The sequence below is a fragment of the Scyliorhinus torazame genome, chromosome 21 (genome assembly GCF_047496885.1).
Source record: "Scyliorhinus torazame isolate Kashiwa2021f chromosome 21, sScyTor2.1, whole genome shotgun sequence".
NCBI lineage: Eukaryota > Metazoa > Chordata > Chondrichthyes > Carcharhiniformes > Scyliorhinidae > Scyliorhinus > Scyliorhinus torazame.
Genome location: NC_092727.1, coordinates 5,142,671 through 5,168,333, shown reverse-complemented (window position 1 = coordinate 5,168,333; position 25,663 = coordinate 5,142,671). Strand labels below are relative to the sequence as shown.

The 25,663-nt window shown below is 51.8% G+C and overlaps 1 protein-coding gene across 7 annotated transcripts in view; it reads left to right on the top strand.

Moving 5' to 3' along the window:
* The window catches only part of LOC140398116 (nectin-1-like), a 574,692-nt gene that overhangs the window by 279,540 nt on the left and 269,489 nt on the right, over positions 1-25,663 (top strand). The window lies entirely within an intron of this gene.

Here is a 25,663-nt window from a genome sequence, read left to right as displayed (position 1 = left end):
TACTGACACTCTGACAGTGCAGCACTCCCTCAGCACTGACCCTCTGACAGTGCAACACTCCCTCAGTACTGACCCTCTGACAGTGCGGCACTCCCTCAGTACTGACCCTCTGACAGTGCAGCACTCCCTCAGTACTGACCCTCTGACAGTGCGGCACTCCCTCAGTACTGACCCTCTGACAGTGCAGCACTCCCTCAGTACTGACCCTCTGACAGTGCAGCGCTCACTCAGTACTGACTCTCTGACAGAGCAGCACTCCCTCAGTACTGATCCTCCGACAGTGCGGCACTCCCTCAGTACTGACCCTCTGACAGTGCAGCACTCCCTTAATACTGACCGTCTGACAGTGTAGCGCTCACTCAGTACTGACTCTCTGACAGTGCAGCACTGACCCTCTAACAGTGCAGCACTCCCTCAGCACTGACCCTCTGACAGTGCGGCACTCCCCCTCAGTACTGACACTCTGACAGTGCGGCACTCCCTCAACACTGACCCTCTGACAGTGCAGCACTCCCTTAATACTGACCCTCTGACAGTGCAGCGCTCACTCAGCACTGACCCTCTGACAGTGCGGCACTCCCTCAGTACTGACCCTCTGACAGTGCAGCACTCCCTCAGTACTGACTCTCTGACAATGCAACACTCACTCAGTACTGACTCTCTGGCGGTGCAAAACTCCCTCAGTACTGACCCTCTGACAGTGCAGCGCCCCCTCAGTACTGACCCTCTGACAGTGCAGCACTTCCTCCAGTACTGACCCTCTGACAGTGCAGCACTCCCTCAGTACTGACCCTCTGACAGTGCAGCACTCCCTCAGTACTGACCCTCTGACAGTGCGGCACTCCCTCAGTACTGACCCTCTGACAGTGCAGCACTCACTCTGTACTGACCCTCTGACAGTGCAGCACTCACTCTGTACTGACCCTCTGACAGTGCTGCACTCCCTCAGTACTGACCCTCTGACAGTGCAGCACTTCCTCAGTACTGACCCTCTGACAGTGCGGCACTCCCCCTCAGTACTGACACTCTGACAGTGCGGCACTCCCTCAGCACTGACCCTCTGACAGTGCAGCACTCCCTTAATACTGACCCTCTGACAGTGCAGCGCTCACTCAGTACTGACCCTCTGACAGTGCAGCACTTCCTCAGTACTGACCCTCTGACAGTGCAGCACTCCCTCAGTACTGACCCTCTGACAGTGCAGCACTCCCTCAGTACTGACCCTCAGACAGTCCAGCACTCCCTCTGTACTGACCCTCTCACAGTGCAGCACTCCCTCAGCACTAACCCTCTGACAGTGTGGCACTCCCTCAGTACTGACCCTCTGACAGTGCGGCACTCCCTCAGCACTGACCCTCTGACAGTGCGGCACTCCCTCAGTACTGACCCTCTGACAGTGCGGCACTCCCTCAGCACTGACCCTCTGACAGTGCAGCACTCCCTCAGCACTGACCCTCTGACAGTGCGGCACTCCCTCAGTACTGACCCACTGACAGTGCAGCACTCCCTCAGTACTGACCCACTGACAGTGCGGCACTCCCTCAGTACTGACCCACTGACAGTCCAGCACTCCCTCTGTACTGACCCTCTCACAGTGCAGCACTCCCTCAGCACTGACCCTCTGACAGTGTGGCACTCCCTCAGTACTGACCCTCTGACAGTGCGGCACTCCCTCAGCACTGACCCTCTGACAGTGCGGCACTCCCTCAGTACTGACCCTCTGACAGTGCGGCACTCCCTCAGCACTGACCCTCTGACAGTGCAGCACTCCCTCAGCACTGACCCTCTGACAGTGCGGCACTCCCTCAGTACTGACCCTCTGACAGTGCAGCACTCCCTCAGTACTGACCCTCTGACAGTGCAGCACTCCCTCAGCACTGACCCTCTGACAGTGCGGCACTCCCTCAGTACTGACCCTCTGACAGTGCAGCACTCCCTCAGTACTGACCCTCTGACAGTGCGGCACTCCCTCAGTACTGACCCTCTGACAGTGCGGCACTCCCTCAGTACTGACTCTCTGACAGTGCAGCACTCCCTCAGTACTGACCCTCTGACAGTGCGGCACTCCCTCAGTACTGACCCTCTGACAGTGCGGCACTCCCTCAGTACTGACCCTCTGACAGTGCGGCACTCCCTCAGTACTGACCCTCTGACAGTGCGGCACTCCCTCAGTACTGACTCTCTGACAGTGCAGCACTCCCTCAGTACTGCACGGGATACTCAGGTTTCTGGACTGTGACTCAGATCCACAGCCACCATTCCCCCGTAACTTAGCCAAAGCTAACAGCGTGACTAAAGGCGACGACACAGTGATGTGGAGATGAAAAGGGACGGGAACATTTGGCATGTGTTCTGACCCCCCCCCCCAGGGCTAGTGCACAGTCAATTCCAGCCCCACTTGAACCAGAGTCACAACACAATTGAAATTAATAAATAATTCTTAGGAAATTCCCAAATTGGGGTCTCGGAAATATCCAGGAACCACAGTCACATTTTGTAAAATTTAAACACAATTAACTTTATGGATAACAATAAATATGATCAAATACAAGCGGTTAACAATTATCCAGATACCCCCCCTCCCACTCTTAAACTCGCCCCACCCGCTGCACACACACATAGAAGACAGACAAACACAGGGGGGGGAAAGAGGGGGGAAAAATAATGGATGAAGTAAAAAGGATAAGAGAGTTTGTTTCAGATGATTGTTTTCTAGCTCTCCTCCCTTCAGTCCTCGGTACGAGGTTTCTGTTTCCTGTCTACAACAGTTTTCACCGTGGAATCATTTTGGCCTCTGTACAACTATGCAGCGTTTCTAGAGAAAAATAGAGAAAGACAGAGAGCAGCATCTTCCCTCAGAATGTCCAGGACTCCAACTGGTCTTCCTGCTTCTCTGAAAAATTCTCGGCAGGATCCAACCGCTCGTGTTACTTTTGAGTTCCTCAGATCTCCTGCTAGACTTAAAGATAACTGACCAATAAGCATCCGTGGATCAAAATGCTCACTGCGGAAAACGGGAATCAACGGGAAGGATCCTTACATTTGTGCTCGGCCAACTCAGTCCTGTAAAGTTGCAAGCGTTATTACCAATGCTTACGGGGGGGGGTGGAACAGGGACGGAGTCAGGGGGTGGAGGGGGGGACGAAGGGTGGGGTGTGTGGACGGAGCAGGGACAGAGTCAGGGGGTGGAGGGGGGGGCGAGCGGTGGGGGAGGGACGGGGGGTGGATGGAGCAGGGGGGTGTGTGGACGGAGCAGGGACGGAGTCAGGTGGCGGCGGGGGGGGGGGCGAGCGAAGGGTGGGGGGGGGTGTGGATGGAGCAGGGACGGAGTCAGGGGGTGGAGGGGGGGGACGAGGGGTGGGGGGGGTGTGGACGGAGCAGGGACAGAGTCAGGAGTGGAGGAGGGGGTGGGGGGGAACGGGGGGGGGGGGGGTGGATGGAGCGGGGGGGGGGGTGTGGACGGAGCAGGGACAGAGTCAGGAGTGGAGGAGGGGGTGGGGGGGAACGGGGGGGGGGGGGGTGGATGGAGCGGGGGGGGGGTGTGGACGGAGCAGGGACAGAGTCAGGAGTGGAGGAGGGGGTGGGGGGGAACGGGGGGTGGATGGAGCAGGGGGGGTGTGGACGGAGCAGGGACGGAGTCAGGGGGTGGAGGGGGGGACGAGGGGTGGGGGGGTGGACGGAGCAGGGACGGAGTCAGGGGGTGGAGGGGGGGGGCGAGCGAGGGGTGAGGACGAGGGGTGTGGATGGAGCAGGGACAGAGTCGGGGGGTGGAGGGGGGGACGAGGGGTGGGGGGGTGGACGGAGCAGGGACGGAGTCAGGGAGTGGAGGGGGGGATGAGGGGTGGATGGAGCAGGGACGGAGTGAGGGGGTGGAGGGGGGGCGAGCGAGGGGTGGGGACGAGGGGTGTGGATGGAGCAGGGACAGAGTCGGGGGGGGGGGAGGGGTGGGAGGGGTGGGGGGGTGGACGGAGCAGGGACGGAGTCAGGGAGTGGAGGGGGGGACGAGGGGTGGATGGAGCAGGGACGGAGTGAGGGGGTGGAGGGGGGGCGAGCGAGGGGTGGGGACGAGGGGTGTGGATGGAGCAGGGACAGAGTCGGGGGGTGGAGGGGGGGCGAGGGGTGGGGGGGTGGACGGAGCAGGGACGGAGTCGGGGGGGGGGAGGGGTGGGAGGGGTGGGGGGGTGGACGGAGCAGGGACGGAGTCGGGGGGGGGGAGGGGGGGGCGAGGGGTGGATGGAGCAGGGACGGAGTTGGGGTGGAGGGGGGGGCGAGCGAGGGGTGTGGACGGAGCAGGGACAGAGTCAGGGGGTGGAGGGGGTGGGAAGGGTGGGGGGGTGGACGGAGCAGGGACGGAGTCAGGGGGTGGAGGGGGGGTGCGAGGGGTGGGGTGGTGTGGACGGAGCAGGTGGGGTGTGGACGTAGCAGGGACGGAGTCAGGTGGTGGAGGGGGGGGGGGGGCGAGCGAGAGGTGGGGGCGGGGGGGGTGTACGGAGCAGGGACAGAGTCAGGGGGTGGAGGGGCTGCTCGGCTGCAGGAAAATGGCTGCAGAGCTGACCTGGAGACAATGGGCCGAATGGCGGCCTTCCATGCTGTAACCTTTCTCTCATTCTTTAAAGTTACAGATGAGTCATTATCTAACAGAATGGCAGAAGTGTCAGGGGCTGAAGGACCTCATCTCGTTACTAAGTAACAGTTTATTAGGGAGGCCCATTGAGAGTTTCCATTGGTGAGCTGCACATAGTCATCGGGAAGAGAGAGGAGGTTGGAGATGAGGAGATGTGATGGATGGGGCCTGTGACACGATTCCGCACTGCGAGGAACTCGAATCCCAACACATCTTCACCAACCGGCCCCTGTATCAGGGATTTATGTAGTCCGTATTCCTGTTGACACCCAGGAGGTTATCCATACATGGTTTCATTGAAATCCCACACACATACAGTTTGAAAGGTGGCCTAACCAAACTCCTCATAGTTTTATCTAATAGACATTCACTCCCATCCAGCCCCCCTCTGCTTGTCGAGCAGCAGTGATCACTCTCAACCTGTTACAGACCCAGAATATTTACCAGCAATTATTCCGAATAATTGGGAATGTTGTATTTGTTTAAACTCCAAGTCCAACCAGTTAGGGGATGGATTTACCTTTAAAACAATTCCTTGCCCCTTCCCTTTACTGCTCCTATTTGTAGCCCCCCCCCCCCCCCATCCCTGGGAGGGCAGCACTGGCCCTGACGTACTCCCCGTGTGTGTGTGGGTTTCCTCCGGGTGCTCCGGTTTCCTCCCACAGTCCAAAGATGTGCAGGTTAGGTGGATTGGCCGTGATAAATTGCCCTTAGTTTCCAAAATTGCCCTTAGTGTTGGGTGGGGTTACTGGGTTATGGGGATAGGGTGGAGGTGTGGACCTTGGGTAGGGTGCTCTTTCCAAGAGCTGGTGCAGACTCGATGGGCTGAATGGCCTCCTTCTGCACTGTAAATTCTTTGAACTGCAGTTCCGCGCACTGCTGGCAGTCTTGCCGTGAAGTTTCCCATTCCTGTACCTGGTACGGTCATGCTTCTGATCCCGGTAACTTGGTGCCGGTAATAGCTCCTTTAGTTGAAATGAGCTAATGCCGGTTTTTAAACAACGACAATCAGAGAAATCTAGACCGGGGATTCCCCATCAGCCGACGCCGAAATCGGGAAATGCGATTTGGCAGAGAATAGCTTCCAACGCCAAAATCGCGGCAGGTGCCAATTTGATGCCAAATCACGATTCTCAGTCCCCCCGAAAATGGCGTCATTGCATTTCACTCCGCGCGTACAGTAAAGGCCGTTGGCATATCATTAGCGGGCCCGTCCCGGTATTCTCCGGGGCCTCCGCGATTCTCCGCCTCCGATGGGCCGAGTTCCCGGCAGCGCGGTTCACTTGTGCTTTTAAAAATCGTGGAACCGGCGTCAGGGCTGCTGAGGGAGAGAGAGGGTGTACGGAAAGTGTCCAATATCGCCATAGTGTGCTGACACTTATACTGCTGGCCGGGGTTCTTCTGCCAGAGTCGGGGTGAGTAGCGGGGGGTGGCCAGGAGGTGGGCTGTGGGGTCAGGGTGCACGGACACGGAACACCATTGCCGCAGCCGATAAGGCAGCAATGCAGCCGCGCATGCCGTTACAGCCCACTGTGAACCTGGGGCCACGGGTCGTATAGGTGTCCCCCCCCAGGGCACCTCCTGGGTGCCCTCTGGCCCCAGCCGACCCATCAACTGTATGGGCGGCTCCAGCACAACCAATGCCACCTTGTTGGCTGGGATGAGTGTGTGTGGGGAGTGCAGTGTGTGTGCGGCTGGGATGAGTGTGTGTGGGGAGTGCAGTGTGTGTGCGGCTGGGATGAGTGTGTGCGGGGAGTGCAGTGTGTGTGCGGCTGGGATGAGTGTGTGTGGGGAGTGCAGTGTGTGTGCGGCTGGGATGAGTGTGTGTGGGGAGTGCAGTGTGTGTGCGGCTGGGATGAGTGTGTGCGGGGAGTGCAGTGTGTGTGTGCGGCTGGGATGAGTGTGTGTGGGGAGTGTAATGTGTGTGTGCGGCCGGGATGAGTGTGTGCGGGGAGTGTAATGTGTGTGTGCGGCTGGGATGAGTGTGTGCGGGGAGTGTAATGTGTGTGTGGGGCTGGGATGAGTGTGTGTGGGGAGTGCAGTGTGTGTGCGGCTGGGATGAGTGTGTGTGGGGAGTGCAGTGTGTGTGCGGCTGGGATGAGTGTGTGTGGGGAGTGCAGTGTGTGTGCGGCTGGGATGAGTGTGTGCGGGGAGTGCAGTGTGTGTGCGGCTGGGATGAGTGTGTGTGGGGAGTGCAGTGTGTGTGCGGCTGGGATGAGTGTGTGCGGGGAGTGCAGTGTGTGTGTGCGGCTGGGATGAGTGTGTGTGGGGAGTGTAATGTGTGTGTGCGGCTGGGATGAGTGTGTGTGGGGAGTGTAATGTGTGTGTGCGGCTGGGTGAGTGTGTGCGGGCAGTGTAATGTGTGTGTGCGGCTGGGATGAGTGTGTGCAGGGAGTGCAGTGTGTGTGTGCGGCTGGGATGAGTGTGTGTGGGGAGTGTAATGTGTGTGTGCGGCTGGGATGAGTGTGTGTGGGGAGTGCAGTGTGTGTGCGGCTGGGATGAGTGTGTGCGGGGAGTGTAATGTGTGTGCACGGCTGGGATGAGTGTGTGTGGGGAGTGTAATGTGTGTGTGCGGCTGGGATGAGTGTGTGCGGGGAGTGCAGTGTGTGTGTGCGGCTGGGATGAGTGTGTGTGGGGAGTGTAATGTGTGTGTGCGGCTGGGATGAGTGTGTGTGGGGAGTGCAGTGTGTGTGCGGCTGGGATGAGTGTGTGCGGGGAGTGTAATGTGTGTGTGCGGCTGGGATGAGTGTGTGTGCGGAGTGTAATGTGTGTGCGGCTGGGATGAGTGTGTGCGGGGAGTGTAATGTGTGTGCGGCTGGGATGAGTGTGTGCGGGGAGTGTAATGTGTGTGTGTGGCTGGGATGAGTGTGTGCGGGGAGTGCAATGTGTGTGTGTGGCTGGGATGAGTGTGTGTGGGGAGTGTAATGTGTGTGTGCGGCTGGGATGAGTGTGTGTGGGGAGTGTAATGTGTGTGCGGCTGGGATGAGTGTGTGCGGGGAGTGTAATGTGTGTGTGCGGCTGGGATGAGTGTGTGCGGGGAGTGTAATGTGTGTGTGCGGCTGGGATGAGTGTGTGTGGGGAGTGTAATGTGTGTGTGGGGCTGGGATGAGTGTGTGTGGGGAGTGAAATGTGTGTGTGCGGCTGGGATGAGTGTGTGCGTGGAGTGTAATGTGTGTGTGCGGCTGGGATGAGTGTGTGCGTGGAGTGTAATGTGTGTGCGGCGGCAGCTTGTCAGCCTCCCGAGTGTCGATCACGGACCCGGCGAATCCCGCACCGTTTTTCATTGGAATCGATAGTGTTCCACGCGGCCCCGGGGCTGGCCCCTCAGCGGTAGCGGAATCGCTCCAGGTTTGGCGCCGGTTTTCCTGTCTTAAAAGTCCACGGATTCCCCGTTGGCGACAACACTTAGTCTCAGAAATGGAGAATGCCACCCCTTAGCTTTGAGCCTTGGCACGCTATTTGGCAATAAGGTACATCACTGCCTCCCAGCAGTCCCAAATAATCAGCTGCACAACAGCCTCGGATACACAGGATGTTTCAGCAGTGTGCTCGCTCACAGCATCCCCGGCTGAACATCCTTGTCGTCCAGGGCAGTCGAGGCTATGGAGAGATTGGACTGGCCCTCTGAGTTCCACTCTTTCTTATTTGTTGTGTGTGGTGGTGGTGAGGTGAAGGTGGTGGGGCGGGCGGGCCGGGGGGTGGGGCGGGCGGGCCGGGGGGTGGGGCGGGCGGGCGGGGGGGGGGGGGGGGTTATTCGGTGCACTGTTCCTGAATAATTTGTAATCTAACCTTGCATTTTTGCAAACAGAAGGCTATCACCATGTTTTTACTGCTGTCCCAGCCAGTTTCTCACTCTGCAGAAACATTGAGCCCATCTCAAACTCTGCTGCCGATGTCCTAATTCGCATCAAATTCACCTCGCCCATCATCGTGCCCACTGACCTCCGAGTCCAGCAACCAGCAACGCCTCAAATTTAAAATTCCCATCCATGCTTTTAGATTCCTCCCTATCCCAACCTCCTCCAACCCTAACATCCAAATTCTCAAATCTCCACTCCTCTGATTCTGACCTGTTCACCCCCCGCCCCCTCCCATTGCCCCCACTACCACAGATGTGTTCTCTAGCCCCCACAGAAGGAATAAAGAAATGGGGAACTAGAAATATTGGACACATTCTGGAAATCCCTCCCTAACTTGATCTACATTTCCACCACCATCACCTCCTTCCAAAACATTCTGCAAAACACTCCTCTTTCTTCAGGTTTCTGGTCAGTCTTGTTAACGCCTCCTTTCGCTCAGTATCCACTATCTGCTGTTTTGCCTTTGAGAAGCACCATGGAATGTGCTTCCACTAGTTGAGAACATCTGTCACCAGGTGCCACCACTGCACCTATCGATTCAATTTCAGGACACGGAAGGGGTGTAATAAGGTCACTCACCAAGAAACGAAGGCTTCATCGCATGTCATGGCAGCTTGGATGATTGGGTAGTGCTCTCACCTCTGAACCTGAAGGATTTGAGCGTCGGGCCTCGAGACGTGAGTCCATCACCACGGCTGACACTCCCCGAGCAGTACTGAAGGAGTGCAGCACCTTTTGGATAAAATGTTAAACTAACAATAAAAGATCCCAGGGCACTGAGGAAGGAGCAGTGCTCCGAAAGCTAGTGATTCGAAACAAACCTGTTGGACTTTAACCTGGTGAGGTAAGACTTCTTACTTTGCAAAAACAGCAGGGACCATCTCTCCCGTGTCCTGAGAAAGTTTTATCCCTCAACCAACATCACTCAGTCACATATTACCTGGTCATTATCGCGTTTCCCTTTATGGGAGCTTGCTGTGCACAAAGTGGTTACCATCACAGCAGTCATTATGTTTCAAAAGTACCCTGCAGTGGTTGTAAGATGCTTTAGGACATTCTGAGATTTTGAAAGTCACTCGGGTCTCTAAACCTCCCCCGGATTGCCAACAATCCTGAAACATTGATTCTGGGTGAGTCACACCCGACCCTTCACACACATATCCGTTTTTGTACCTCAAAATGTAAGTTGCCAATGTGACTTGGATTCTGGCCTCAATCGCACAGTGAGGATCATAAAACTCTCGCATTAGGATTAACGCAAATTTGGAATAACAATGTAACCCTCGGTGTCTGGAAGGGTCTGAGAGAAATAATTCACTTATTATGAACTGGCTTCAACTGCAGATGTTTTCCAGTGCATCCAAAATTGAAACAAAGCAAGAAAACATATTGTTTTAAAAGTTCAAAGAACTTTAAAACACTCCAAGCCAAACAAAGCAGGGCAAACAAAAGCGGAATTGCTTCCTCCCAGCTGTCCTGTCCTGCCCGGCCCCACATGTTCTGGATGGAAGGTTGAAATGCTGCGTTCTGATTGCACACATGTCTCCACCCAGCAGAACTAATGAGCCAGCTGTTTTGGAACCTCACTGTGCATTTAATTCAGAACATCAGTTTGAATCTGCCTTGTTTTGGGCATTTTCCACTGCCTGTGGACGCTGCAAGAAAGAATCTTCTAGAGACTGGCAGGCTGTTTATTCAACGCTAACAGATTTAGTTCCTGCGTTGGAAAAATTCAAAAACAATCTTTTTTTTTCATTAAAAAAAAAATTTAGAGTACCCAATTCATTTTTTTCCAATTAAGGGGCAATTTAGCGTGGCCAATCCACCTAGCTTACACATTTTTGGGTTGAGGGGGTGAGACTCACGCAGACACTGGGAGAATGTGCAAACTCCACACGGACAGTGACCCAGAGCCGGGATCGAACCTGGGACCTCGGCGCCGTGAGGCTGCAGTGCTAACCCACTGAGCCACCGCGCTGCCCCTTCAAAAACAATCATGATTGGCACCTCCTCCACCACCTTAAACATTCACTCCCTCCACCACAGTGTGCACCATCTACAAGATGCAGCAACTCATCACGGTTCCTTCAACGGCACCTCCCAAACAGGGGCAGCACGATAGCACAGTGGTTAGCACAGTTGCCTCACAGCTCCAATGTCCCAGGTTTGATTCCCACCTTGGGTCACTGTCTGTGTGGAGTCTGCACATCCTCCCTGTGTCTGCGTGGGTTTCCTGGATTCCTCCCACAGTCCAAAGATGTGCAGGTTAGGCGGATTGGCTGTTCTAAATTGCCCTTAGTGTCCAAAAAGGTTAGGTTGGGTTATGGGGATAAAGGGGGGAGGCGCGGGACTTAGGTAGGGTGCTCTTTCCAAGGGCCGGTGCAGACCCGATGGGCTGAATGGCCTCCTTTTGCACTGTAAATTCTATGATTCTATGAAACACGTGGCTCCGACCATCGAGAAGGACCAGGACAGATACCTGGGAACACCCCCACATCCAAGTTCCCTCTGTGCCACACGCCATCCTGATTGGGAAATATATTGGCCATTCTTTCACTGTCGCTGGGTCAATATCCTGGAAGTCCCTCCCTAACAGCAGTGTGGATGCACCTACACTATGGGCGCACCTGTGGAAGGCAGCTCTCCACCTTCTCGAGGGCTGTTAGGGATGGGCAACAAGTGCCAGTGAAGCCCACATCCCATAAAAAATTTAAATATCTAAAACTCTTGGCGATTCACTCGTTCCAGTTAAATATTGGATGGGATGGATTCACACCCACTCACAGGAGCATTAGAAAACAAAATCTGACACCAAATCATGAGGAGATATTCGGGCAAATGACCAAATGGTAGGTTTTAAGCAATGTTTTAGAGGTTGGAGGTTTGTGGAGGGAATTCCAGAGCGTAGGGTCCAGGCCACTGATGGGACAGCCAGCAGGAGGATGCTGGAGGCCAGAAATTGAAGATTTCACAGATCTTGTTGGACTGTGGTGCTGGAGGAGGTTACAGAGTTGGAGAGTGGCGAGGCCATGGATGGAGTTGAACAGAAAGTGAGTGTGGGACTGGGTGAAATTTTGGATATGAACAGCTGTATGAACTGATGCTTATAGAGGGTGGAAGCTGTGAGATCAGCTGGGACAGTGTTAAAGGAGGTGGGGGAAGGGGAGTGGAGAGAGGGGGGGCTTTAGGGAAGGGATTCCAAATCTTGGGCTCTGGGCAATTGAAGACAGCTAAAGTTTGTTCTTGGCGAGGCAAGAGAGGAAGGCAGGGCGCACAGAAGGTCAGATTTGGAGCAGTGCAGAAACCTCAGAGGCTGAAGGGCTGGAAAAGTGAGAGAGAGTGAAACTGGAACATTCATGGTGCAGTCAGTTTGTGGAACCCACCTCTTCATCCACCTGAGGAAGGAGCAGCGCTCCGAAAGCCAGTGATTCGAAACAAACCTGTTGGACTTTAACCTGGGGTTGTAAGACTTCTTACTGTGTCACATCTCCACATCAATCCTGATGATGCACTGATTGACGGTGCAAATTGGAAAGTAAATAGTTTTTTTGATCTCCGATTGAATGATTCACGCCTGTCAGTCAAACTGTAATCCTACCACCATCAGATTCTGATATTTTTATAATGAATAAACGTAAGTGTATAATTTTCTTTTTTGAATTGCTGTGGGGTTTTTTTTTATTGCCCCTGTGATTTGTTTGCTGCTGAATGCAGGAATTTAATCTATAATCCCTGAGACTCCAAGGCAATCCTGGGGGGATTTGGCAACTCTCGTCTGTTATTGGCTGCCGCCACCGCCCCGCACTTTAATCAGCTCCTTTGCCTACTCCAACGCTGGAGCTGCAGGAGATTGCATCACCACCTCACTCCCCTGCTGCCTCACACTTCCAGCAGAAATTTCTAGAAGGTTGTATTTTTTTCTTGCTCTGCAGCAACAGATGAGCGTGAAGCTTGGGGGAGGAGGTGAAAATGTCAGCGCAGCCTGTTCAAAGATCTCCATGTGTAGAATAAGGCATGTGTGTTATCACGTGTTAACACTGTGTGTATGTGTGTGTGCGCGCCCACGTACACACACCCTGCCTCACTCCGGGATAGCGGTGTGGGCAGAGTGGAGGAAAATAGTGGGAACAATGAGTGAATCCTGAGGCTCAATGAAGGGAATTAGCTGAAGATTTAAAAACTCTGGTTTGGATGAAGTTTCATTTCTTACCATTAATTTTGCTCATTGCGGTTTAGAAAATCCCAGCTTTGTAACGGAACTGTTTATAAATCTTTCATTTCAAGTCTGACTATATCAAGGGTCTGATTTATACTCATTAAATCAGCAATCTCAGAATCTGGGTCTATTAAATACCTTTCTTTAATACCAGCATTGAATATATTAAATCTTTACAGTGCTGATGAACAGATTATTTATTTTGGTGCGATGTCAGTGCAAGAGGGATACAGTCACCACCAGAAGGGCAAGTGGCAGGGTTAGAATGACCATGACCGTGGTCTGCCAAAAGGTCATCTCCCCACTCACTTATTGAGGAATAGTGTCTCTCTCTCTCTCTTCCACACCCGCCCCCCCAAGTGGGGATTGTGTCAGTCTCTCTCTCTCACTGTCTCTCTCTCTCTCTCTCTCTGTCTCTCTCTCTCTCTCTCTCTCTCTCTCTCACTCTGTCTCTCTCTCTGTCTCTCTCTCGCTCTCTCTCCCCCATTGGGTAATGGTGCCAGTCTCTCTGTCTCTGTCTCTCTCTCTCACTCTCTCTCTCTCTCACTCTCACTCTCTCTCTCTCTCCCCATTGGAGAATGGTGTCTCTCTCTCTCTCTTCCACACCCGCCCCCCAAGTGGGGATTGTGTCAGTCTCTCTCTGTCTCTCTCTCTCTCTCACTCTCTGTCTCTCTCTCTCTCTCACTCGCACTCTCTCTCTCTCCCCATTGGAGAATGGTGCCAGTCTCTCTCTTTCTATCTCTCTCTCTCTCTCTCTCTCTCTCTCTCTCACACTCTCACTCTCTCTCCCTCCCCGTTGGATAGTAGTGCCAGTCTCTCTTTCTATCTCTCTCTCTCCCTTGGTAGGTGTCACTCTGTTAATCTCATTGCATATTGAACACATTTCCAAGCCCAGGAGGTTTATTATTTTTCTCAAAGCTGACTGTTTAATTTTTTGGATTATTAAATTCCATTTCTGGTAGCTTTATCCCTGTCCAGCTTTATCCCTGTCCAGCTTTATCCCTGTCCAGCTTTATCCCTGTCCAGCTTTACCTTCAGGGCTCATTGCTCTTGCTTTTGGCTTCAGCACAACTGATTGAAGCTAAATCCAAACTGAAGCTTTAAGGCTTTTAACTGAAACTGTGCTCAGGAACAAAAGACCGCAACGATCTTAATCCGCAACGATCAGACTCATTGTTTCACAACTTTTTTTTAACGTGATTTTTTAAATGCCTGTTTCATAAAAGAAACAGATCAAGGCAGCTGCCAGATGTTCTGCTTTGGGCTCGCTCCAGGCATTTTTACAGCATTACCATCACTGAATCCCCCACCATCAACATCCTGGAGGTTGCCATTAACCAGAAACTGAACTGGACTAGCCACATTAATACTGTGGCTACCAGGGCAGGTCAGAGGCGTCGGATCTTCCAGCAAGTAACTCACCTCCAGACTCTGTGGTGATATACATCACTGTAAGTACACAAAGGGTTAATGTGCATACACTACACCTAGCTAGACACTAGAGGGAACACCAGAGACATGACACACAGGCAGTCAACCAATAGGTCAGTAAGATAGGACACGACCAATGGGCAGTCACGATACACACAGAGGTGACACTACCATAGGAGGGCATTACACCAACCCATATAAAAGGACACAGCACACATGCTCAGTCTCTTTCCAGTGGAGACTCTCAGTGAGTACAGACACACGGTTGATTACACATCACTCCCACCACATGGATTGTAGCAGACTGGTTCGTCAGTCTGAGTAGCTATAGCAGGATTAACAGTAGCGTTGAATCCAAGTAGGAGAATTGTTAATAGTTTAATAAACGTGTTAAAGCTATCTCCAAGTCTGAACCTGCACCAGAGTGCATCATCAAGGAAGCAACTTATGCTACGAGAAGAGCATAACAAAACAGACGCCACACGCAAAAGTCAGGAGTGTGATGGAATACTCTCCATTTGCCTGGATGAGTGCAGCTCCAACACTCAAGAAGCTCGACACCATCCAGGATGTTGTAACTTGCACAGATCCTATTGGGTTGGGACAATTGGTTACCCCATGGATTTATTTCAGTTTATTGACAGTTCCTTTGTACAAAAACCCCCCAAACTATTACATAAAACAATAAACAGGCAACAATACAACGAAGGTACCAACATCCAAATCAACCCGCCACTCCCTCCCTCCCCCGCAGCTCCTGACAGCAGACTCGAACCAGTGGAAAGCCACTGGGAGTAACGCTATGATGCACCGGACAATCACATTGGCACAGAGCACAGCGGAAGAGCGAGGGAGCGCCCACTCCGAGGGCGGAGACACGGATAAAGGGGCTGTAGCTGATAAGCACACTGCCTCCAAATAGCAACAGTAGCACAGTGGTTAGCCCTGTTGCTTCACAGCACCAGGGACCCGGGTTCGATTCCCGGCTTGGGTCACTGCCTGTGCGGAGTCTGCATGTTCTCCCCGTGTCTGCGTGGGTTTCCTCCGGGTGCTCCGGTTTCCTCCCACAAGTCCTGAAAGACGTGCTTGTTAGGTGATTTGGACGTTCTGAATTCTCCCTCTGTGTACCTGAACAGGTGCCGGAATGTGGTGATTAGGGCTTTTCACAGTAACTTCATTGCAGTTTTAGTGTAAGCGGACTTGTGACACTAATAAAGATTATTATTATTAGCAACACAATAAGGATGCCAACATCTAAATCAACCCGTCACTCTGTCCCCCTCCCATAGCACCTGGCTGCAGGGCACGGTGGAAGAACAAGGGAGCACCCCATCCCGGGAACCAAGCAGCACACAAAAGGGGCAGCAGTTGGCAAACACGCGGCTTCCAGACATCGAGCAGTACACAATCGACAGCACAAAAACTCTCCCTCCCAGGCTCAGCCTGATACAATTCAAAGTCGTTCATCGGGCTCATATGACAGTGGCCCGGATGAGCAGATTCTTTGGGGTGGAAGACAGGTGTGCAAAGTGTGCGGGAGGACCAGCGAACCATGTCCACATGTTCTGGGCATGTCCAAAGCTTAGGGGATTTTGGCAGGGGTTTGCACATGTCATGTCCACGGTGTTAAAAACATGGGTGGCACTGAGTCCAGAGATGGCGATTTTTGGGGTGTCGGAAGATCTGGGAATCCAGGAGGAGAAAGAGGCAGACGTTCTGGCCTTTGCTTCCCTGGTAGCCCGGAGACAGATATTATTAGCATGGATGGACACTAAGCCCCCGAAGTTGGAGACCGGGTTGTCTGACATGGCTAGCTTTCTCTGTTTGGAGAAAATCAAGTTTGCCTTGAGAGGGTCACTGTTAGGGTTCGCCCGGAGGTAGCAACCGTTCGTCGACTTCTTTGCGGAAAATTGATCGTCAGCAGAAGGGGGGGGGGGGGGGGGTTTAGTTTAGCTTAGAGTAGGGGGTTAATAAGGGTGGGACCTGTAAGGGAGGAAGATGGCTTTTGCACTATGTTTATAGATTCATGTACATTGTTTATTTTGTTGTCGTTGTAAAACCAAAAATACCTTAATAAAATGTTTATTAAAAAAAACGCTCCCTCCCTCTTGCAGCCTCAGCAGTAGACCCGCATCAGTGAAAAGCCACTAAATCATTCCACCAGAAAAGGCACACCGACACAAAGCAGGGCGGAAGAAAGAGAGAGAGTGGAGCTCCCCCTGCCCCTCTCCAGCACTGCTGGGAGTGATTCTAGAAACTCCAGACCATCAGAAACAGCAGACAAGCTTGCAGCCTCTAGGTAGTAAACAGTAACCAACAACATTGCAATAACAAGCATACAAGTTCCACACACAATATAAACAGGCAACATACAAAGAAGCACCAGCATTTTACACGGCTTCCAAACCGGGAACAGTAAATAGTCACCAGCACAATAAAGTCACCATTAGTCCACAAGGTATCGCGACACAGCTACTTCTCCTCTTCCTTCTTCAGTCCGGTTGTAGGCCAGCCAATACCTCCCCAATGACTGGCCATACTCCAGGTCAAAGAAGCAGAAGAGGTAGAAAACAGAAACTAAGCCTGCAAGCAGTTTGCTGCTGAAAACAGGGGAAGCAGAGGACACAATCCGCAGCCACCTGGAGAATGGGGAATATGAGCTCCCCTGGTAAGGGACAGGGCAATTATTAATCTTTTCTGTTGTATAAATAGAGCCGGCCAGTTAGGTACCGGCTAGAGGGAAGGCCAGCAGCAAACTACTGGCACTGTGTAAATATTAGTGTAAATAAAGTTACGTTTTGTTTAACTCACAAACCGATGTTGGAATCTACGGAGCCCTCACCAAGTAGGACAAAGCAGCCCATTTGATGGGCAGCACATCTGCTACCTCCAACATTCACTCCCTCCACCACCGACGTACAGTGTGTACCATCGACAAGATGCACTGCAGGATCTCACCAAGGCTCCTTTGACAGCCCCTTCCACAGCTGAATCCTCTACCGAGAAGGACAAAGGCAGCAGACACATGGGAACAGCACCATCTGCAAGTCCCTCTGCAAGCCACTCAGCATCCAGACTGGGAAATATATCGCCGTCCCTTCACGGTCACTGAGTCAAAATCCTGGAACTCCCTAACAGCACTGAGAGTGTACCTACACCACATGGACTGCAGCAGTTCAGGACGGCAGCAGAGCACCACCTTTTCAAGGGCAAGAAGGGATGGCAATAAATGTTGGGCAAGTCAGCGATTCCCACATCCCATTAACTAATTGTTTGAAAGGTCAGAAGAGTTTGACCCTCCTTGAGAAACTCAGTGAATGATCCTGATCCTCTCTGAGAGACTCACTGAGGTAACCTCACCCTCTCACCAATGAGGTGACACCATTCACCTCGGAGAATATCTGCTTTTCTCAGCCAACAATAACAGTATCGGTCCGAACCGAGGGAGTTGCAGCATTCTCAAAATACGCTGCTCATTCCCTCAATCTGACTGCAGAGAGAATTAGATACATGACAATATATTCTGTGTTAGTGCTGTTGGATGATGTCTGGATACTGACCAGACCACTGAATAAACCACTGAGACATTCTTCAGCTGGTGCCCCAGGATCACTGTCATCCTGGGCAGGAGTGAGACATCCTCAACTCAGGCTCCGCTCCGGATTCTGCAGCTGATAGTACCGGCAGACACCGGAGGGAAGTGGGGATGTTTGCTGTGTCAGCGGTGCCATTGTGCAGGTGCGATTAACTAAGGCCGGTTGTATCACATCGGTAGCACTCCCTCAATACAATTTTTGCCAATTAAGGGACAATTTAGCGCAGCCAATCCGCCTACCCTGCACATCTTTGTGTTGTGGGGGTGAGACCCCCGCAGACACAGGGAGAATGGGCAAACTCCACGCGGACAGTGACCCAGAGTCCGGATTGAACCTGGGACCTCGGCGCCGTGAGGCAACAGTGCTAACCACTGCACCACTGTGCTGCCCACTCCCTCAGTACTGACCCTCTGACAGTGCAGCACCCCCTCAGTACTGACCCTCTGACGGTGCGGCACTCCCTCAGTACTGACCCTCTGACAGTGCGGCACTCCCTCAGTACTGACCCTCTGACAGTGCGGCACTCCCTCAGTACTGACCCTCTGACAGTGCAGCACCCCCTCAGTACTGACCCTCTGACGGTGCGGCACTCCCTCAGTACTGACCCTCTGACAGTGCAGCACTCCCTCAGTACTGACCCTCTGACAGTGCGGCTCTCCCTCAGTACTGACCCTCTGACACTGCGGCACACCCTCAGTACTGACCCTCTCACAGTGCAGCACTCCCACAGTACTGACCCTCTGACAGTGCGGCACTCCCTCAGTACTGACCCTCTGACAGTGCAGCACTCCCTCAGTACTGACCCTCTGACAGTGCAGCACTCCCTCAGTACTGACCCTCTGACAGTGCGGCACTCCCTCAGCACTGACCCTCTGACAGTGCAGCTCTCCCTCAGTACTGACTCTCTGACAGTGCAGCTCTCCCTCAGTACTGACCCTCTGACAGTGCGGCACTCCCTCAGTACTGACCCTCTGACAGTGCAGCTCTCCCTCAGTACTGACCCTCTGACAGTGCAGCACTCCCTCAGTACTGACCCTCTGACAGTGCAGCTCTCCCTCAGTACTGACCCTCTGACAGTGCAGCTCTCCCTCAGTACTGACCCTCTGACAGTGCAGCTCTCCCTCAGTACTGACTCTCTGACAGTGCAGCACTCCCTCAGTACTGCACTGGTGTGTTGACCCAGTTTATGCATTTAATTCTCTACATTTGTGTGTGATACCTTGACATTGTTACTGTTGTGAGCGTGCTACCGCTGAGGCTGTCTGCCATCGTGGCCAGTGGACCGTTCCAGCATTGTTTCAATTAGCTAGATACACAACTTAGACTTTATTTGTTTCTGAGCTTTGCAAAGTGTAAACCATGGGCTGTATGGATCCTGTGTCACAGACACATTCTTAAACACTGGTAATTATACTGATTATTTATCTTCAGATCTTTGTTACCCGTGCAAATCAATGCAGACATGTCATATCGCAGCTTCTAGCTGTGAGGCAGCCACAGATGTCAGGAAGTTGGATTAAACAGGGGCAGGCTGAAAATGACCTGTCCTGCCTCAGGTCAGTAGGAGATATGAATAGAAGATGCGGAGGAGAAATAGCAGAATGGATATGTACAACACACGGAGCCCATTCCCACCATCGTGTCATGGCTGATTCTTTGCCAGAATAATCAAGAAACTCTCCTCTCAGAGAGATTAATTTATATTTTTGTAATCCATTCATGGGAAGTGGGTGTCCTCGGCAAAGCCAGCATTTGTTGGCCTAATTTCCCTTGAACTGAGCGTCTCGCTCGGCGATTTGAGAGGAGAATTTAAGAGTGAACCACATTGCTGTGGGTCTGGAGTCACATGTAGGCCAGATCAGGTAAGGACAGCAGATTTCCTTCCCTAAAGGACATTAGTGAACCGGATGTTTTTTACAACAATCGACAATGGTCCTCATTCGACTTTTAATTCCAGATTTTTATTGAATTCAAATGTCATCATCTGCCCCTGCGGGATTCGAACCCGGGCCCCTCTGGGTCTCTGGATCTGGATCACTACTCCAGTGACAATACCACTGAGATAGTGGGGCAGGAGGGCAGAGTGAGGATGGGATTGAAAGAGTGGAATGGGGTGGGTGAGGATGAGGATGGTATTGAGGAAGTGGGATTGAGGGTGTGGGATGGGGAGTGTGAGCCTGGGATTGAGGGTGTGGGATGGGGAGTGTGAGGCTGGGATTGAGGGAGTGGGGTGAGGGCAGTGTGAGGCTGGTGTTGAGGGAGTGGGATGGGGAGTGTGAGGATGGGATTGAGGGAGTGGAACTGAAGGAAAGGGAATGAGGGAGTTGGGCTGGGGGGTGGTGAGGATGGGATTGAGGGAATGGGGTGGGAGAAAGGCAGATTAAATTAGTTTGCATGAACTGGCTAGTCACCTCGTTGCTGTTTATAACATCCTGATTGGACAAAATCACTGTTGCATTTGCCGAATAATCATTGTTCTTCAAAGGAATTCATTATATGTAAAACTCTGAGACATCAAAGCATTTCTGAGAGATGTGATCAGGAGCAGTTTAAGTACTGTTCATGCTGGACAGCACAGAAACACTCGATTATTAATGACTATATTTATATGAAACACCAAATAATCACAACTTGTAGATTGCGGCATGGAATTCATGTCAAATTTGAGTCCTCCGAGACAGCAGCCCCAGTTCACTGTGATCCGGATGTAAATTCATGTTGATGAAAGGCCATTCAGCCCATACAGTTTGTGCTAGTGCTTATCATCCACACAGCCTCCTGGTCCTATATGACCACCCTCTTCCCAGCTTCTTGTCCATTAACCAGCTAACTATCCCATATTAAATGTTAACTTGGCTCTGAATCCATCATTAGTTCCTGTCACATTTTGTGTAAACCCTCGGTGTAAAACCATTCCTCTTCCCTTCAAACCTATATTCATGGCCTTTAAATAAGCGAAATCCTGCAGGTGCCAAATTCTGAAACCAGAACAGAGGATGCTGGAAAACCCAGCAGGTCAGGCAGCATCTGTCGGGAGAGAAAACACACTTCATGTTTGGAGTCCTGTTGGCTCTTCATCAGAACGAAGGAGAGGGAGAAAGTGTTAGATATTAAAGTGTAGCTGAGAGAGATTACAACAAAAAGTAGCAACTTTAACAATGAAAGACAGGTAGCCTGGTGTGGGAGGGGGTTCTTGCATTGAGGCAACACCTGTATGGGACATTTTTAAATAGGGGTTCAAGATGGAGGAGGAAGGTCACAACCTAGAGCCGAAATCAACGTGGGGCGGGATTCTCCACCGGCGTGATCCTCCGTTTTGCCAGGGGTTTCCCGACGGCGTGGGGCTGCCCCACAATGGGAAACCCCATTGACCGGCCGACGTAACGGAGAATCCCGCCGGCCGGTCGGGGCAGAAATGTGGCGCGGCGGGCAGAGAATCCGGCCCGTGGAGTCCCAGGAGCTGCGGTTTTCCAGCATTCGCTGTTCTTGATTCATGTCCTTTCATTGTGAACCCTGAAATCACGGGAAACAGGCTGGGTCTATCTACTATATCCCATTCCTTCATCATGTCCAATACCTCTATCGAATTGTCCTCAATTTCCATTCTAACAAAAACCATCCCAATTCTTCACCTCGTTTTGTATCCCAGCAGCATCTTGATCAATGTGTGCTGTACTCTTTCTCCTGCCTCGATATCTTTCCAATAGTGTGGAGTCCAACACCACAGGTTCCTCAAACTGGCCTGACTAAAGTTTTTTGTTATAGTTTTACCATTATATCTTGACTTCATACTTGGAAGCTCTTTCACGAAGTAAAGTAATCAATTAACTTATTTTCAGGCCTTATCCATAATCCGCGCCCTCTGACTACAAACCCCTCTGCTACTTCTAAACGAGAAGCACCGAGTCTCCAAATCTACTCATTACTTTTATTCACCAAAGGCATCATTTACCACTGACGATCCATCTCTCACCTTGTGTTGTTACGATCCCAATTGATGGTGTAACTGGAAGGCAGGATCCCAGCATCGAACCCTGACTCTAAAACGTTTATCAAACGTGGATGAACAGTGTCACGGGACCACTAACTATTTTTAACAATAGTTATCGTAACAATTACACACAGGTTTCAAGATTAACTTGGATTATAATGTGCATCATAAACTACAATGGTCCCATTAATACACAACATCCCTTTGATGCACACAAGGTGACTCTGGTCAAATACGCACTCCTTTCTGAAACTCCAAGTGAATGTCTGTGATGCCTCTTCCGAATCCCCCCAGATGATTATCACGTAGGAGTTTCTAAACGCTACTCCCCAAAACACACTTTAAAATCTGCTCTCATAAACATGCTTTCCATTAGCGGTTTGCATTCCGCAATCCAGTCCAGTATTTTCAAATGACACGTTTAAGCACAGCTTCTGCTCCACTAACAATGAATCCAGTCCAGGATTTTACATCTCTCCCTTCAGGATTCCTTTCTCTCGACTGACTCTCTACTGTTACACAAACCCTGATATCCAGCCAATACCGTCTTCCCAATTACTTTAAAATTTGTTTCACAGGCTGTAGTAAAATATTCCAAACTTTCGGATTACTTAGAAACCTAGCTTCTCACCAGCTGATTCCTTTTCAGCTTTGTCTGTTCTATTTCCAAGTTTCTGGAACCACTCGTCCTTTTGTTTCTCTGGAACTTGCTTTATTCCACATGATTCCATTGTACCATGTTCCCTGCTTTGAGCAGAATTTTGACAGCTGCCTTCTCACTCTCTCCCTGTCTCCAACTGCTGTGGTTTTCAGTTAAAACTGGGAACCAAAGGAAACTTTCTCTCTCTGAAAAATGGCCTCCTGTTGCTAAGCAACGCCGATTAGTTTGTTTATTTTTCACACCTTATTCCTCTCTAAACACAATTGAATCCCAATTGGAATTGAAACTGACCCCCACACATACAAGCACCTTTGTCCAGCATGAAACTAACCATAAGTCCCTTCCAGACTCCGGAACGTTATATTAAACCCACCTAAAACTATACCTTATTTCTAATGTTTACCAATAAAATAAATCCCATAAAACTATCTTTGTTTTCCGAACATTGCCCATTCCAGTATCTTATCAGCATCCTTTCATGGGTTCTTGTGGGCCACAGAATTGCCTATCATGCCTCCTAGTTTATTCTGCAAATTTTGGCACCACTTTACCAATGTCATATTTCAATATGACGGGGGTGGTTAGCACAATTGCTTCACAACTCCAGGGTCCCAGGTTCAAATCCCAGCTTGGGTCACTGTCTGTGCGGAGTCTGCACATTCTCCCCGTGTCTGTGTGGGTTTCCTCCGGGTGCTCCGGTTTCCTCCCACAGTCCAAAGATGTGCAAGTTAGGTGGATTGGCCGCGATAAATTACCCTTAGTGTCCAAAAAGGTTAGGGGGGGTTACTGGGTTATGGGGTAGGGTGGAGGCACGGGTTTAGGTATGGTGCTCTTTCCAAGGGCTGGTGCAGACTCGATAGGCTGAATGGCCTCCTTCTGCACTGTAAATCCTATGAAAACAATCGCTGACATGCACAGTGAACAGCCGCCCCAGAGCGGACGGGTCCAGTTTACTTGGAAACTGCCTTTTCTTTTTCTCTCTTCCAACCCAGTTTTCTTCCCTCCCTGGAATTCCAACCCTTCCCACTGGACAAAGGTGTTCCAAGTGTCCATGTAAACCCCATCCACAACATTTCCCCCAATGTCTCCCCCCCACCCCGCATCAGTCATTTCCTCAAAGATCTTTATCTGGTTTGTCAGTACGACCACCCTTTTAAAAGTACATGTTGGCTGCTTCGAATGATTTCCTCTTTGTCTTGAGTGTAGATCAGCTGAGGTTGAGTGGGCACCACATGCACATTTTGGTCAGAAGGCTGCGAGCTGATGCCTCACCCAGAGAGCGGAATCTGCCACCGCCAACTACGGGGAGTGTGGCGGACTGGGGAACGCAGTTTGGCGTGAGGCCAGAAATCAGTTCCCCGCTGGAAGAATGAACTTTAGCAATTAACTTCTCGGGGGATTAAAGGTGGGTTAAAGACAGGTCGACCTTCCCGGGGAACAATGTCGGGAATCCTGTCATTAGCACGTCGTGCGTGCTCGTCAAGAGGCCACTTTGCTGGAATGAATCACTTCCCTCTCCAAATTAAGTTCCTTGCCAGCGAGAAAGTAGAACGTTTACATTTACAACTGTGTATAAATGGCAATCACCTGGTGAGCTGGACCTTTGAAGTGAGTAGACGCTGCTTTGGCCCTCTGGGGACCACTGATAAATCTCAGCCTCTTGACTCAGGTGGAGGGCTGGTTGGACAAACTGTGCGAAGGCTGGAGGTGGGAGACAGGCGAAGGATGGAAGGGAGGGGTATTCTCTGGGGAAGGAGTGTCTGGGGCATTGAGAGAACGTGAAGGTGCCAAGGTGTGGAATGGAGGGTTGCTCCTGCTTCTTAGGTCTGGGGGTCCTGCAGTTGGGTAGGGGAAGGGGTTTCCAGGCACGGATGATGGGAGAACAATGGTCCTAGATTGGGGGGGGGGGGGTCAGTGCTGTCCACGGTGGAGTCTGTGGAGTTGAACTGAGGGTACTGGGCAGCAAAAGAAACGGATTGAGAAGGGGGTGTGGGGGACGGCGGGTGCAGGGTGGCTGAAGGTTTCTTGGGGGTTGGTTATGGAAATAAACAAACCAGGTGGCTCGGGTAATGGGAGGGATCAGGGTCAGGATGGGCTTGGGGATGGTAATGGATGTCTGCTCAGAGGGGAGAGAAGGCATGTGGGGGGTGATGGCTATGTGGGCACAGGGGTAAGGGGAGAATCAAGGGTGACAGAGGGGAGAGGAATGGTTATATTGGGTGGGTCAAGGGTGGTAGAGAGAGGTTGTGGGTGACAGAGGAAGGTGGTGAAGCAAGCCTTCACTGGGACACACACAATGTTGAGATTAGGAGCTGTACGACACTGTCACTCTGATGCTGCGATCCCTTGGAGCAGGCGGAGGGTGATTTGGGGGTAGGTGGATTTGAAAGGTCAGCACAATTGACTGACAAAATGGACATTCTAACAAACATGTAGCAATGATGAGCCACGCTCAGTTGTGTTCTCTCTGTGGTGAAGTCCACACAGCAATAGGTTTGTTCGCTGACTCATGGGTCTCATGAGATGAAGATCCCAGCAAGCTGTGGAGCTGCCGTGTTTACTGTGCTATTTGCCATCGCCTGTTGTCGGAGGACGGGATGAAGACAGAGAGGGAGGTGGACGGCAGTAAACCGCCAAGGCGAAACCTCCATCTTCCCGGGTGGAAGGTCATGGCTGACGAGCTCATGTGGTTAATCTCTCTCAGCTGCAAAGGCAAAGGTGGTTTCAAGAGAAGTGCAGGCAAGTGGAATGGTGTCTGAGGGAGGAGTCTCGCACATGACTCTGATCAGCCCAATAAAGCAACTCCTCCAGGTATAGCCATGTGGGAGGAACACCAATCACCAATCCTCCAGAATGTCCTTCGCTTGGAAGGGGTGGGGTCAGAATGCCATGTCTAGAGAGAAGCCAATCACTGCACATAACACTGGCGTGTGGCTCTGAGATAGAGGCAAACCTGGAAAGAATGTGCTCACTCGATTGATTACTGCAATTCATTCACTGATCCAATAAGGCCAAGATGATGTAGGCTCCAGGCAACCCTGCTTTTCCATTGGCTCTCATTCAGTGAGGAGAGAATGGACCCGTGCAAGATAGCTCAGGGTCAGGAGGAGCAACAGCCTGAGCTGCAAGAGGCAAAGGGGCCTTGAGTAGGTCAGGGTCTGACAACCAGGGGCAATGCAATGGTGAGCATTGGCCCGGCCATGGGTAGATCGCAGATGGTGCAGCTGCCTGCAGCTGGACGAAAGGCAATGCTGACTGCAGAACATCCCAGAATATGGTTCCTT